Source organism: Muntiacus reevesi, chromosome 2 (genome assembly GCF_963930625.1).
Source record: "Muntiacus reevesi chromosome 2, mMunRee1.1, whole genome shotgun sequence".
NCBI lineage: Eukaryota > Metazoa > Chordata > Mammalia > Artiodactyla > Cervidae > Muntiacus > Muntiacus reevesi.
In genome coordinates, this window is record NC_089250.1 from 170463502 (window position 1) to 170475994 (window position 12493).

General features: G+C 46.8%; 1 protein-coding gene across 13 annotated transcripts in view; it reads right to left on the minus strand.

Moving 5' to 3' along the window:
- EBF3 (EBF transcription factor 3) overlaps positions 1 to 12493 on the minus strand; it is a 124669-nt gene that overhangs the window by 99054 nt on the left and 13122 nt on the right. The gene's annotated exons all lie outside the window — the stretch shown is intronic.

Genomic DNA, 12493 nt, shown 5'->3' on the forward strand with positions numbered 1-12493 from the left:
GCATGCTGCCAGGAGGCTCTTCATTACAGCGTGCCTGCCCCGGTGTTCCCAGTTGGAGAGGATTCCAGCCACTCTCCACAGACAAATAAACAGCAAATACTTATAGGGGGGACAGCCTTGTAGAACCGATTCCTTAATCAACAGTTAAAGAAGCAAATTGGATTTGCCCTATCACACACACACACACACACACACACAAAAATGAATTCCAGATTGTCGTTTTTGTCTTAAGCACAAGAAGGTTGTCTTAGAGGCTTGGCTGGATAATTTCATTTTAAAAGTATCTCTAAAATTTGACATCCCTGGGGATTTGCGGTTTTCTCCATCATTATATAACTGTAAACTTCTGGATGTTAGAGATTGGATAATTTCTTTCAGCTGGACCTGGCCTCCAGCGCCCTTGGCCGTTCAGGATGAGCGCCAACGGCTGGCCGGCGTTACCAGGCGGGCTTGGGAACAAGGCGAGTCCCCAGCAGGCACGGCCAAAGTTTTAGCGTGCGATCCACTCCTGATTGATTTTCCTAAATACTGGTTCTCCTCGCTCGGCTCTTAGTTATAGGAACAGTCAGAAATTCTCTGGACCGGCCGCGTCTACGCCAGTGAGCAAAACATGGCAGAAACACACACACAGCCTCTTTAAGGCTTTCGGGTTGGACCCCTCATAGCAGCTTTTCTGTGCCGAGTTCTGTGGGACCATATGTTCACACGACATTATGGAGAGAAGCTGGCCTCCAGCACGTGACAGGCCTGGGCCAGCAGACCCAGCCGAAACTGCTCAGTGCTCGTGAAACCCATGGCAAGCGAGGTGTGGCCTGTGATTCCAGGGGTGAAATACACACGCCCCCACCTTCCCCACCCCCAGCTGTCCCGCCTGTGCGTGATTTCTGAGTTGATTAACGTTTCATTTCTAGCGTTATGCTATCATAGCCTTTATGTTTTAATCCATTTCTCACAGCGTGGGAAAAGAAAAATATCATTATTCTAGTAATCAAGTTATTCCTGTGAAATCCTAAATAAAATGAGAATTTTATTAAAGATATTTATCTCATACAACAAGAACAAAATCAATTTGCACTGCCGGTCCGGCATCCCGTTACAATAACATTAAAATATACTGTTTATCTGGGGCGCGGGAGCCGTGTCTCCTTTCAGAGTGGTCAATGAGGACGGGACCACAGTGCACTTCGTTCTCAACAGTGGCCTGGCAGCTGGACGTGGAGGAGAGCATTTTTATTGTTAATCAATGCCAATCAATTCTGAGCCTTGATGTTAAATAGGGATCAATACCACTGGCTGCAGATGAGATCTGATTTCAATTGGTGAGCAAACCTGCAGAAGTTTTTAATCATAAGGTAAATCAAGACCTGGAACATAAGTCAGATGAATTAATACAGGCCGTGCAGGACCTCTCTTGCCACTGATCCAGCACAAGGAAATTTCTGTCATATTTCATTACCACTCTTAGGGCAAGCTGAAGGCAGCGTTTGGGGAGCATTTTCTGAGTGGGAGCTGGAGCGCCCCTCGTGCAGCTCGCCATCCCCCCGCAACTGCAGCCAGCTGGCCCACTGAGTATAGTTATACGTATGCCCCATGAATCTCATTTTATGCGATTAAGATCCATAAAAATTCAATAGCTTTTCTTCTGCAATTCACATTTTACCTGGTGAAATATCATAAGAATTTCATTATCTTTGCAGCTGTTGCCTAGGATCAGGCAAAGGTTATTATCCTCTTCGAAAACACTATAGAATATGTACGAAAATGTCAGGAGAACTGGGCATTTAAAGCTTGATTTTTTAAAAGAAAAACACTGTCTGAAGTTTAGAATAAACTGTACTTGACATTTATGGACCATGATGCATTTCTCGGTAAACTGATTTTGCAAGGAAATTCTTTGAATTCGACTCTGGCTGGATTGTAAAAGGAAAAGGAAAAATGGGGGGGGGGGGCTGGGTGTGGGAGCAGGAAGGTGGAGGTAAAGGTGAGGGAGGCGGGGGAGGCGGAAATGCAATTCAAAGCTGAAGGCCGCCCCCCGCCCCCTCCCCCCCCAATCCACGTCAGAACATGCAGGGTTTCCTAACCTTTCAGATAACCATCCCGGGGAAGATAACTCGGAGAACCCTAACCGATTGCCAGGGCCTAATCCTATGGATCATTCAGGCCCGTTTAAAGCATTTGAAGAAAAATGGCCAGTGCAAAGAAGGTGATTGATCAGAAAGCTCTGTAAATCACGCGGATTCGGTACAGTCCTCGGCCTCCACTGCTAGGGTTCCATCTAGGATGATAAATTAGCATTAGATGGGACCTAATGAGTTTACTAAACATTTGGGATTTGTGCTAATAAACTGGCTGGCTGTGAACTCGCAGAAGCAATGAGCAATCCCGGGGCTCCCTCTTATCTCTGTACATGACAGTTAAACCACGCTTCCAATCTGCGATCAATTCATCATCCGACACCATTGTACATTCTTCACAAAAAGATAATTACTGCTTCCCTGGATCAGAACACTCATATTTCCTTGGAATTGCAGGTCTTGATAGCAGGCACTGTCACCACCTCCTCCGAGCCCCACTATACAGCTCTATTTATGATCATTATTTTCGCCTAAACAAGCCTTTTTCCTCAACTTGATAACGAAACCCGCTATGATGAGAAGGGAACAGTTAAGGCATTGTTTCCTCTGCGGAGTGCTTCTACGTTTAGTGGAGGCCGCTGACAAATATTTTATTCAGGGCATTAGTAAAAGTTTCCACTCGTTAGAAGATATCGCTTCCATTTCCTTCAGGGAAAAAAAAAAAAAATCCTGTTCCCCGGCTCTGATTTGTTCAAACACTGAAAAGGAGCAACAGTGAAGCAAGTGGTATAACAGAGAATAAATCAAAACATGATTAAAAAGGCCGGAGCGGTTTTCAAATCACAAGCTCCTGGCGTTGCTGCCTCCAGGTCTCTAAGACCCTCCGTCCCCGCCCTGCGCGGGGCTGCCCAGCAGACTGGTCAACTCTGTTTGACCCCCAGCACACGCAATAAATTACTATAACACACAACTCTGAAACAATGTAAATTAGTTACTGCTCACAGTCTAATAAATGGGAACAAATGTGTTTGGGGCTGGAGTAGGGTTCTGGATGCTCTAATTGCTGGGAATAATTATAATGGGTCTTAGGAAACACGGGCAGCAGTCACTTGTCATGACAAATGCCCCTGGTCCCGCAAATGTGCTTCTGACCACAGGACTTGTAAGAGCCAATTTTTTTTTTCCTCTTCAACTTAAAATACGCTTAGAGAGCCTTATTCACGATCTTGTGCGTAGGTCCTTGTAAAACTATAAAGCCAATCTCTTGTGTCATACTTACTATTCAGAACCAGGGCAAGTTTATTTTTACTGTAAAGCTTTTCTTAGACTGTCAATGGCCTGCCACAGGCTCCATGAGAGTGGCGAGTCCAGCACAAAACCTTGGGTGACCAGCAGAAGACGCGGAGCATCGGTCGTTCGCTGGGGCAGTGGGAGCCAAGAGAACAGGGGCTCTTTCTGAGCCACACAAAGGCATACCTCTGGATGGGAGACTCGCCGTTTATTAACTTGCATAACTCATTTATTTGTTCAAAGGAATGATCTTTGGGGAAAGGGCTGTTATATTTAGAAGCCGCTTGTCAAATTTAATAAATGATAGTTATTGCCATTTTTCTCCCCTGAAAGCACCTCCCCAGATCCTTCCCACCTTTCCCTGGGGCCCCCGCTGGCCAAGGACCAACGGGCAGCCCGCATCTCAGTAACTGATGGCTGTTGCCCAGCGGCCAGATCCGGCCCACGACCTCGGACGGTGGGGATGAGCTGCACGTCTGATCCAATCCCCCACTTATTTCCTGACCCAATCTTCCTCATGTCAGAGGACGAATCGCTTCATTGAGAAAATGGAAATGGACGGGGAGCTCCCTTTGGCAGCGTTTCCAATCACCAAATCCCAGGAAGGAGACACGGGGAGGCTGCCGGGACCACCCCATCCCCGTGCACTGATCTGATTTACAAACCCTTCCTAATGCGAAACAAATGCTGTGGGTGTGAACTCATACTTAACCATAAAAACCCCTGCATTACTCTGTCTCGTATTAAATACCACATATAACTCTCAGCAGGTTTTATGCTGTGTTTTACTGTCAGCAATGGCTAAAGCCGGCCTAACATTTTGTTTGGCAATTAGGAAAATTTGTAGTTTAATTTATTAAACCAAAAAAGCCAACACCTACACTCAGGGCTGAATTCATTCTGCTTTTTATGCCACAGTGTAGCACATTTGCCTTCCCAATAATTTAATCATTCTCCTTTTATGGACTGTGTGATTTAAATGTTCAAAAAAATTATTATTTAGGGAGGAAAAATCACTTTGAAAATAAGCACAATTGAGTCATGTCATGTTAATAAATATTTGGTGAAAAGCAGAAATGTTTTCATTTCTTTGGAAAAAGGAGTCAACTACTTCATTTAAACACAGGATGGGACCTGCAAGCTTCCAAAGTGACAAGAACCCCATGAACAACATCCAAACATCAAGACACTATGTGCTGCCATAGGCTCAGGAGTTTATCCCAAAAACACCAAGACAGCAAGTGAAAGAAAAAATAATGTCCAGAAACCTTTAAGAAGAAGAAAAAGGGGGAATTCATAAAGTATTGCAGTGGCTATGGGGTCACAGAAACAAATGGAGGAAACTTAAATGTATATTCCTGAGTGAAAGAAGGCAGTCTGAAAAGGCAGCATGCTTGTAGGATTCCAACCTACAGCTGGAAAGTATGACTTTCTGGAAAAGGCAGAAGTATGGAGACAGTAAAAAGACCAGAGGTTGCTGGGAGGGGAGGTTGGGGAGGGACAAACAGCCAGCACGGAGGATCTTCAGGGCAAGGAGAGAAATGATTCTGCAGCACACCGCAGTGGCAGATACACGTCACCATGCGTCTGTCAAAATGCACAGGCTATACAACACCCGGAGTAAACCCTAGTGTAAACTACGGACTTAGTCACAACGCATCCACACAGGCTCACCCACCGTATCCGTGCACCTACGACAAGACGGCACCAAAAGGGAAAGGGGGTTGTTAATACGGGGGTCTAATTTCTGCCCATGTTTCTGCAAATCTAAAGCTGCTCTAAAAAGTAAAGTCTATTAAGTTCTTCTAAAAATATTGTCAAAGCACTTGGGAATCTGCAAGCAAGTGCAGAGGAACAAAGGTTAGCTTGGCCTGGACCATCCCTGGGGCAGGTGTGGCTTCAGTGTCCTGCCCACAGCCACCCGCTTCCTGGCACCGGCCTGGGTCTCCCCGGCTTTCTGCCTGGCCACGAGAGGTCATTCTGCGGAGCTGGACATGCGGCTCTGAGCCAGGACACCTTGGAAGGCGCATCTGCATGAACCTGCCAGAACAGCAAGTGGGCAGCTCCTGACCACAGCCCATGACGCTGAGAATCTTGGAAACCTTTGGGGACCATTAAAGAGGAACCCCCATTCCTCAAGAGGCCTGCACCCCTGGCCCCTCCCCTGGGTCAAGGGGCTCTTGTGGGATGTTATAGAAAATGAACAGGGGGGTGCCCTCCCCCCACCCAGGGTCTGTCTGCACAGGCCCTGTCTCAGCCCGGAGTCAGGGTGGCCTGGCTGCCCACCCTGCCCATCATCGAACCCCACAGGGGCGCCCCACAGATGTCAGTCACCCTCAGGTGGCCCCTCCATCCCATCCAGACTGGTCATTTCTGCGGAAGCTGCTGTCAGAAGGGCTCCCAGCAAGGGGGACTTGGCAGTGGCTTTGAGCCGCGGATGCAACCCTGAACTGGCACGGCAGGCTTGGACGGTCCAGGTCGGCTTCCCTCCCCCCACTTGGGGAATCCGTCATCACAAGGGCAAGCGTTTTTCGGGGCCTTAATCACTGCCCAAGTTTTTGTCTGGCTTCTTTAACATGGCACCCTGCCCTCCACTGCTTTCTGCCGCGAGCGAAGCAGGGGCAGAAAGCCCAGGCGAGGCGGAGCAGGCGGGGCGGGGCGGGGCGGGGCGCGGCCGGGGCGGCGCGGGCCCCTCCCCAGATGTGCGCGCGGCTCGGCCCGCGCGCAGCAGAGACTGTCTGGAGCCGACTCCTTCCGCCAGCGGGGCCTGGGCTCCGGGTCCTGCACCACCGCCCCTGGAGCCCCTGCCTTTCCGCACATGTTAAACTCATTTCCTCGTGAATTACTGGGAAAGCCAGGCGCGCCCCCCCTCCGCTGCTCTGAGGGTGCCGGCCATCCACCCTGGCACCCCGGCCCCGCGTGCATTTTGAGCATTTTCTAGCCCAGCAACTTCCCGCGAAGGCATTACAGAGGGATATTTTTCATTTGTTTTTGTTTTTAAAGGGAAGGGGAAATGAGTGATTCAGAAACAAGCAAAATATGAAAGAGCGGCCCTATTACCTGCACCACCCCCGCGGCCGCACCCAGGCCTCTGCACCGAATTGTTTGCAAACCCACACCATGTATTAAGTTGACAGATACTACTGACTTCTCTGAATCAACAGTTCTGCAAACACTCCTCTCCGGCTTCTACAATCTAATGAACGCTAGTTACCCCCCAAGTCTGAGGAGCTTATAAAATACGACCGAGAAAACCCATAACACATAAAATTCCTCTGCTTATTTTTCTAAATTACAGCCATATTTTTATTTGAAAGCATTAATAATACCAGCATAATGTCTCATTATATAGAGTTTTGACCACAAACATTTTTGGGAGATTTGCTCTGAAGATAAACAAACAAGAGGCGCTTGTGTGCCGGCGCGGTGACGGAGTGAATGGTTTTCATTTTCTCCAAGTGTAAGCTCCAGAAGCTTTGCCAAGTACAGGTTAAGCTCCTTGAGTTTTCACTTCCTGTACCCCGACTTGTCAATCACTTCCTGTCTGCAACGACAATTTCCATCATTAGAGCTGGGGATTTTTATCTCCTGCAACGTGCCTCCCGTTGCCACCATGAGTTTGAATTCTGATCAATTATTCACCATCTTTGAAAACGGTAACCGAAAGTCGCCTCATCCACGGGCACCGCCTCTCTGCAGCCAGGGTCCCCGTCCTCCCTGGGGCGCCCCTAAACGCTCTGACAAGGCCAGCCTCTCCCCTTTCTTCACGGCACGAGAAGGCCTCTGGCCAGCCCCAATTATCTTCTGGTGCAGAGAGAGTAATTATTTGCTTCCTGTAAGCATGTGTAACAGAACCCGGAGTTTGGACGGCTTTCCATAAGGTAATCCAATTCATCCAAACCATCCTAACACAATTACAGGCACTGGCGATATCTTTGCTTTTCACCTGATAAGCCTGCCACAGAGGCGCGGGATGGCTTGCGTCAACATACCTCCTGGACTATAGCTTCTGACAGCCCTGGGCCGGCCCCTCCCCTCGCCCCTGTATCTTCCTACCGGCTCCCGGCAGGCAGCTTCTCCCTGCACAGCATCAGGGCTGTTTCAGAGTGCTGCGGAAGTCATGATGGGTGTGTGGCTGGTTTGAAAACCCGGCCTTCGATGGGCCTGGCTGTGGAGTCCTCAGCCAAGCCAGGCGGCCATAAATCTCTGCAGGCCTCCTGGGCCTCGACCAGAGATGCAGGCGCTGGGCCTGGCGGTGGCTGCCCGGCCGTGGCCGGCGACTGCACGCTGGCATACGGTGGCAGGCAGCCTCAGACCTAGCGTGTGTGATGTCAACTCTCTAATCTCCGGGCTTCCAGGGAGAAAACATACAAAGTGGGGACTGTTCCTGGTGTCTCCCCGTTGAAATGAAAGCATGTCATTGTGGCTCAATAATGCAGCTCTTCCTTTTCTGTTTATTTTCAGAAGTTTATGGGGAAAAAAAAATGTTTAAAGGCTGAATGAGCTCGCTGAACTTTTTGCCTCTCTCCACTAGCGTGCCAGGGAATAAAACAGCCATTCACACCTGAGCACCGAGAAGCCAAATGGGGCCGGTGCCAGGCAAAATCAGATTCTTTGTAGCCACGTCCGCTCATCCAAAGTGTGTTTTCACCTTGCCAAATTTCTAGCCAATATTTTTCCTTCACTGAAGCTCCAATGTATTAAAACAGATCCTGGACCAAAGAGCGTCTCAAAACACACAGCCAAGACCCAGAGAAGGACTCGGGGATCCCAGGACTGCCGGCTGATAATTATATTCACATCCTTCAGAAAACCGAGAAGGAGAAATTAACACCAAACTACACTGTTTTCATTGCCTTATGCAGATGAAATGACAAGTTGCCGTTTAAGAAGTTAATAAACAGTCTCCGTTTTGCAGGTTATCCAAATGCTACTGCATAGAAAACCTTGGATCCCTAAATGATGTGTAATTAAAATTATTTTTAAAATCCTCCTTGACAGGCCAGGGCTTAGCCAAAATGTAAATGACATTAAAGAAGACAATGAATTTAATTTTATTTAATGTCCCTTTTTGCAGACCCTCATTTACATAGCGTTTTTAACAAAAGCGTTGACCTTATAAATGTTGGCATTTGTACAGTTCCCTCGGAGTTGGATTTAATCACGCTCGCGCAAAGCCATGAGGGAGGGAGCCTTAAGTTCTCCGCTTGGAGATGGAGAAGGAATAAAAACATTGGGACTGGTCAAATGTTTATCCTCCCTGCTTCTGAAAACAACCTGACAAGAAGATGTAAGGGGCTAGGGAATAACCCGGTGCTGTTTGTAAGGCTTGGTAATAATCATACATAATCGTTTGGAAATATAGCTAATAAAAAATATAATGAGTGTTCAGCAAAATCGGCATTAGGCCCAAATTACATGATATTAATACTTGAACAGGTGCAGAAAGGCGCTTTAAATGAGGTAAATGAATAAAATGTCCCAGAGCACAACTGTGTGTGCTGACAAAAAGTCAATGCCATGAATAATTCAGCGAGGACCGCTGCCAGCAGAGGTCGGCTCTCTTTGACCTTTGTGACAGGAAGTGAAAGGAAACACTGTTGCCTAAGAAAAAAGAGGGAGAGAGAGAGAGAAAGAAAACCTCCGATCGGGTCTCCGCTACCGTTCTGCCATCCCGTTAAAGGTGCAAACTTAAAACTTGTAAATGAATCAAAGGCAGGCTCTGGAGGCCTGCTGGACAGTGGGGGGAGTTGAACGCGCGGCCAGTTAGCACATCTGAAGCAAGACCATGTGAAATCGCAGACAATGAGAGGTTAAGTCAATAATATTTCTCTACAGCCCAGTGTCAATTATGTATAAAAAAAATCTGAGGTCAGCTGAAAAGTATTTTCAGAGCCCACAGGGTTGAAATTTTGTAACAGCTGTTAAATATGACAAAACTCCCCCCCCTTTCAAACTAAAGCTATTCCAAACTCTGTATGAAAGAAAATGGGATAAACAGATGTCTGGCTTCCAGACAGGAAAGTAGGACAGACTTGGAATGATAAGTCTCGCAAACTCCGTAGGCCCATGCCAGATTTACCGGGGAGGGGGCCCTGCCCGCCACAGAGATGCCAGCGAGCGGGGCGCGGAGATGACACCATCTGGACCCGCCCCGCCGAGCGAGCACGCGGTGTGTGACCCGCGCCCCCGCCGCCCCCGACCGGCCTCTCCACCTGGCAACAGCTGGACCCCGCACCTCTGGTCCAGGGCGGCCCGGCCCGGGAGGGGAGGTGACCGCGTGGGCCCTCCCCGGCGCTCGCAGAGGGTCCAGGGGACACCGGGGTGGCACGGGAGGAGGGCGAGAGGCAGAGCGTGGTTCTGGTTTAGCAGCTACACCAACATCCTGTAATCATTCACAGGCCTTGGAATGTACGGCTGAAACAGGAGAGATTTATCTGCTCATAGTTGGGATCTGCGGACAATGGGTGTTCCTAATGAAGACCATCTGCTTTTGTGTTTTCCCAGAAAACATTATTCCATGAGGAAAATGATACTCCCACCCTTTTCAGCAATACCCTAAAAAAAATATGTGTGTATAGATACGTGCACATACACACAGGGGTATATCCATAAATGCGGGTATGCGTGCATGGGTGTGTGCACATACACACACATATACACACATGTAGGTGTGTGCATGGGTGTACACACATGCATATACATGTGTGAGGCTGTGTGCATGAATGTGCAAGTGCGCGTGCACACGCGCGCGTGCACGCACACACACACACACACGTGCCTTTCCCTCCCTGCATCTGGCTCTCTGAACCTCACCACCATCCACCACAGCTGCTGCTTCTGCAGCATCTCTTGTTTTGACTTTACAATGCTATGTTTTGCCTTTACCCTATCAGTCGTTACGTTGTTTTAAATACACCCCCCCATATAATTATATTTGTGAAGCTATAAAAAAAAAAAGCACTGTTTTACGAGGAAAAAAACAGTTAACATAAGTGAAACCTTCACCATAAATTATAAGGTTTTGTAATGTAAAATATCCTCATTCCCACCCGCCCCTCTTTTTTACAGAGAGGTCTTCCATGCTGCTTGTGAGGATTTAATGCTTCTAAAAAGATAACTAAACTGAATTGTGTAATTAATTGACTTAAGGCATCAGAGTCTATAGAACGTGATTTCCCTGCCAGAGCGCGAAGCCCATTCTCTGCTCTCATAACGCACACAAGCAGTCTCAACGAGCCACAAGATGCTCGGTGTGGGTTAGAACGAATGTGGGCCCATTGATCTCAATTCAGGTTGGAATTATTGGTTTATATCCTCAGGACAAATATGCCTTATCTGGTCAGAACCTGCTAAATGTATCCAAAGGCCATGAGGAGCCGGCAAAGCACATTGTATATAATTCTTTTTTAAGCCAACTAACCAAGTGATGACATTGCTGACGGGGACCTGTAGACTGACTCACCAACCTGATGGGATATTTTATTCTGTAATACTCAGGAGAAAGCCCAGGCTAGAAACTCAACATGAGCAACTAATTTCAGGAGGCAACACACACGCCACAGAAATGATTATCATTATGAAACTGAAAGGCATCTCAGTTGCAAAAGACTACATCACTCTGACGATATTTCCCTCCTATTGGCATCTTTCTTTCTCTGATTAACACAACTTGCCCCAGTGAACACTAAACTCTTCGTTTTCCGCCCCCTGGAAACACGCCTTAAAGTGGAGAGTGTGCCAACACGACAATCGTTTCACAAAGATTCACATCAAGCAACAAAATGCAGACAGTATTTGTCATGATGAGTGACAGCTCTCTTAAGAATGCTAAAAATGTACATTCTATTTGTCATTACATAAAACTATCCTTACCTTAAAATCCCTACCATGGAAGGTGATTAAAATTCCTATAAAATTGTCATATCTTGGAATTTAGAAGCAGAGCAGATTTTTCATCAATAATTAAGACCTCCAAAGCATTTATGCCTGGCATAAATGGAGCTGCAATCCTCCTTATTCAAATAAACTTGGTAAACCCATTAGCCAAATGTTTTTACATTTTTTAGCCTCCTCTCATGCTTCCAGAATATCAAATGATCACATACTTCTCTTAGGTTAGAGAGGTATCAGTAATCTCTGCACATAGTTTAATTAACCAAATATAAGACAGCATTTACTCAGACAAGAATCGAAGAGAACATTTCTGCATATCTAAGGAAGTTGTTTCCATCATGTGATAAAAACAGTATCAAGAGTCATTCAGTATCAACAGTCAATAAATGATTGGACGTCGCATAAACCAAGAGTGAATTTGCAGTAAACACACAGCATCCAAACTGTGAGTTCAGTCAACACGGCCGCTTCATCACCACACCACGCCGAAACCCTCACGAGCTGAAAACAAGTCATCTTTTCATAATTTATAATCGGCGCAAATTGAGGAAAACTCAAAAGATGAAACACTTCACAATCCTGCACTTCGAGAACACACGCACTGCCTTTTCAACCATCTTATACACAGACGAGATTCCCATAGCTGCTCAAATGCTTTTTGTCATTCAAAAAAATAAAATAAATTCAGTTACAACACTCCAAGGCCATATAATTTCCATAGCCACAACACTGAAAACAAATATAATTATATTGATTTTTGTAGTTCGAGTCCTATACAGTGTTGAACTTGTTCTCAATTGCCTGAGTGACGGCCACAACTGGTCAACCCTATTTGATTACTAATAAGAGAGCTGTCCCTTCTGTCAGATACCGAACATTCTCCGCTAAGCAAACAGCTATTCCAGCTAGTTAAACATTAGCATTGCTCTCCACTGGTGGCGCATATTTCTTTAGGCTTAACTCATAGAGTCTTCCGGGTTTAATTTTTCAGACACTGGACAGCAAAGTTCATGATCAAAAGATAACTTTGTAATGAAAGCTGCTGAAATTCAACCCCTCTTCAAAACAGTCTGAGCCTCTGCTTCACAAAACTGGTGTCATATGTACACATCTAACATCTATTCAACTTGGGTACCAGTTTCAAAATCTGCAGTCACTCACACACTGGGCCTTTCGCTGTCACCCATTGTTGGGAAGAAAGAAATCCTCCCCCACCCCCGCCAGGTCACCGA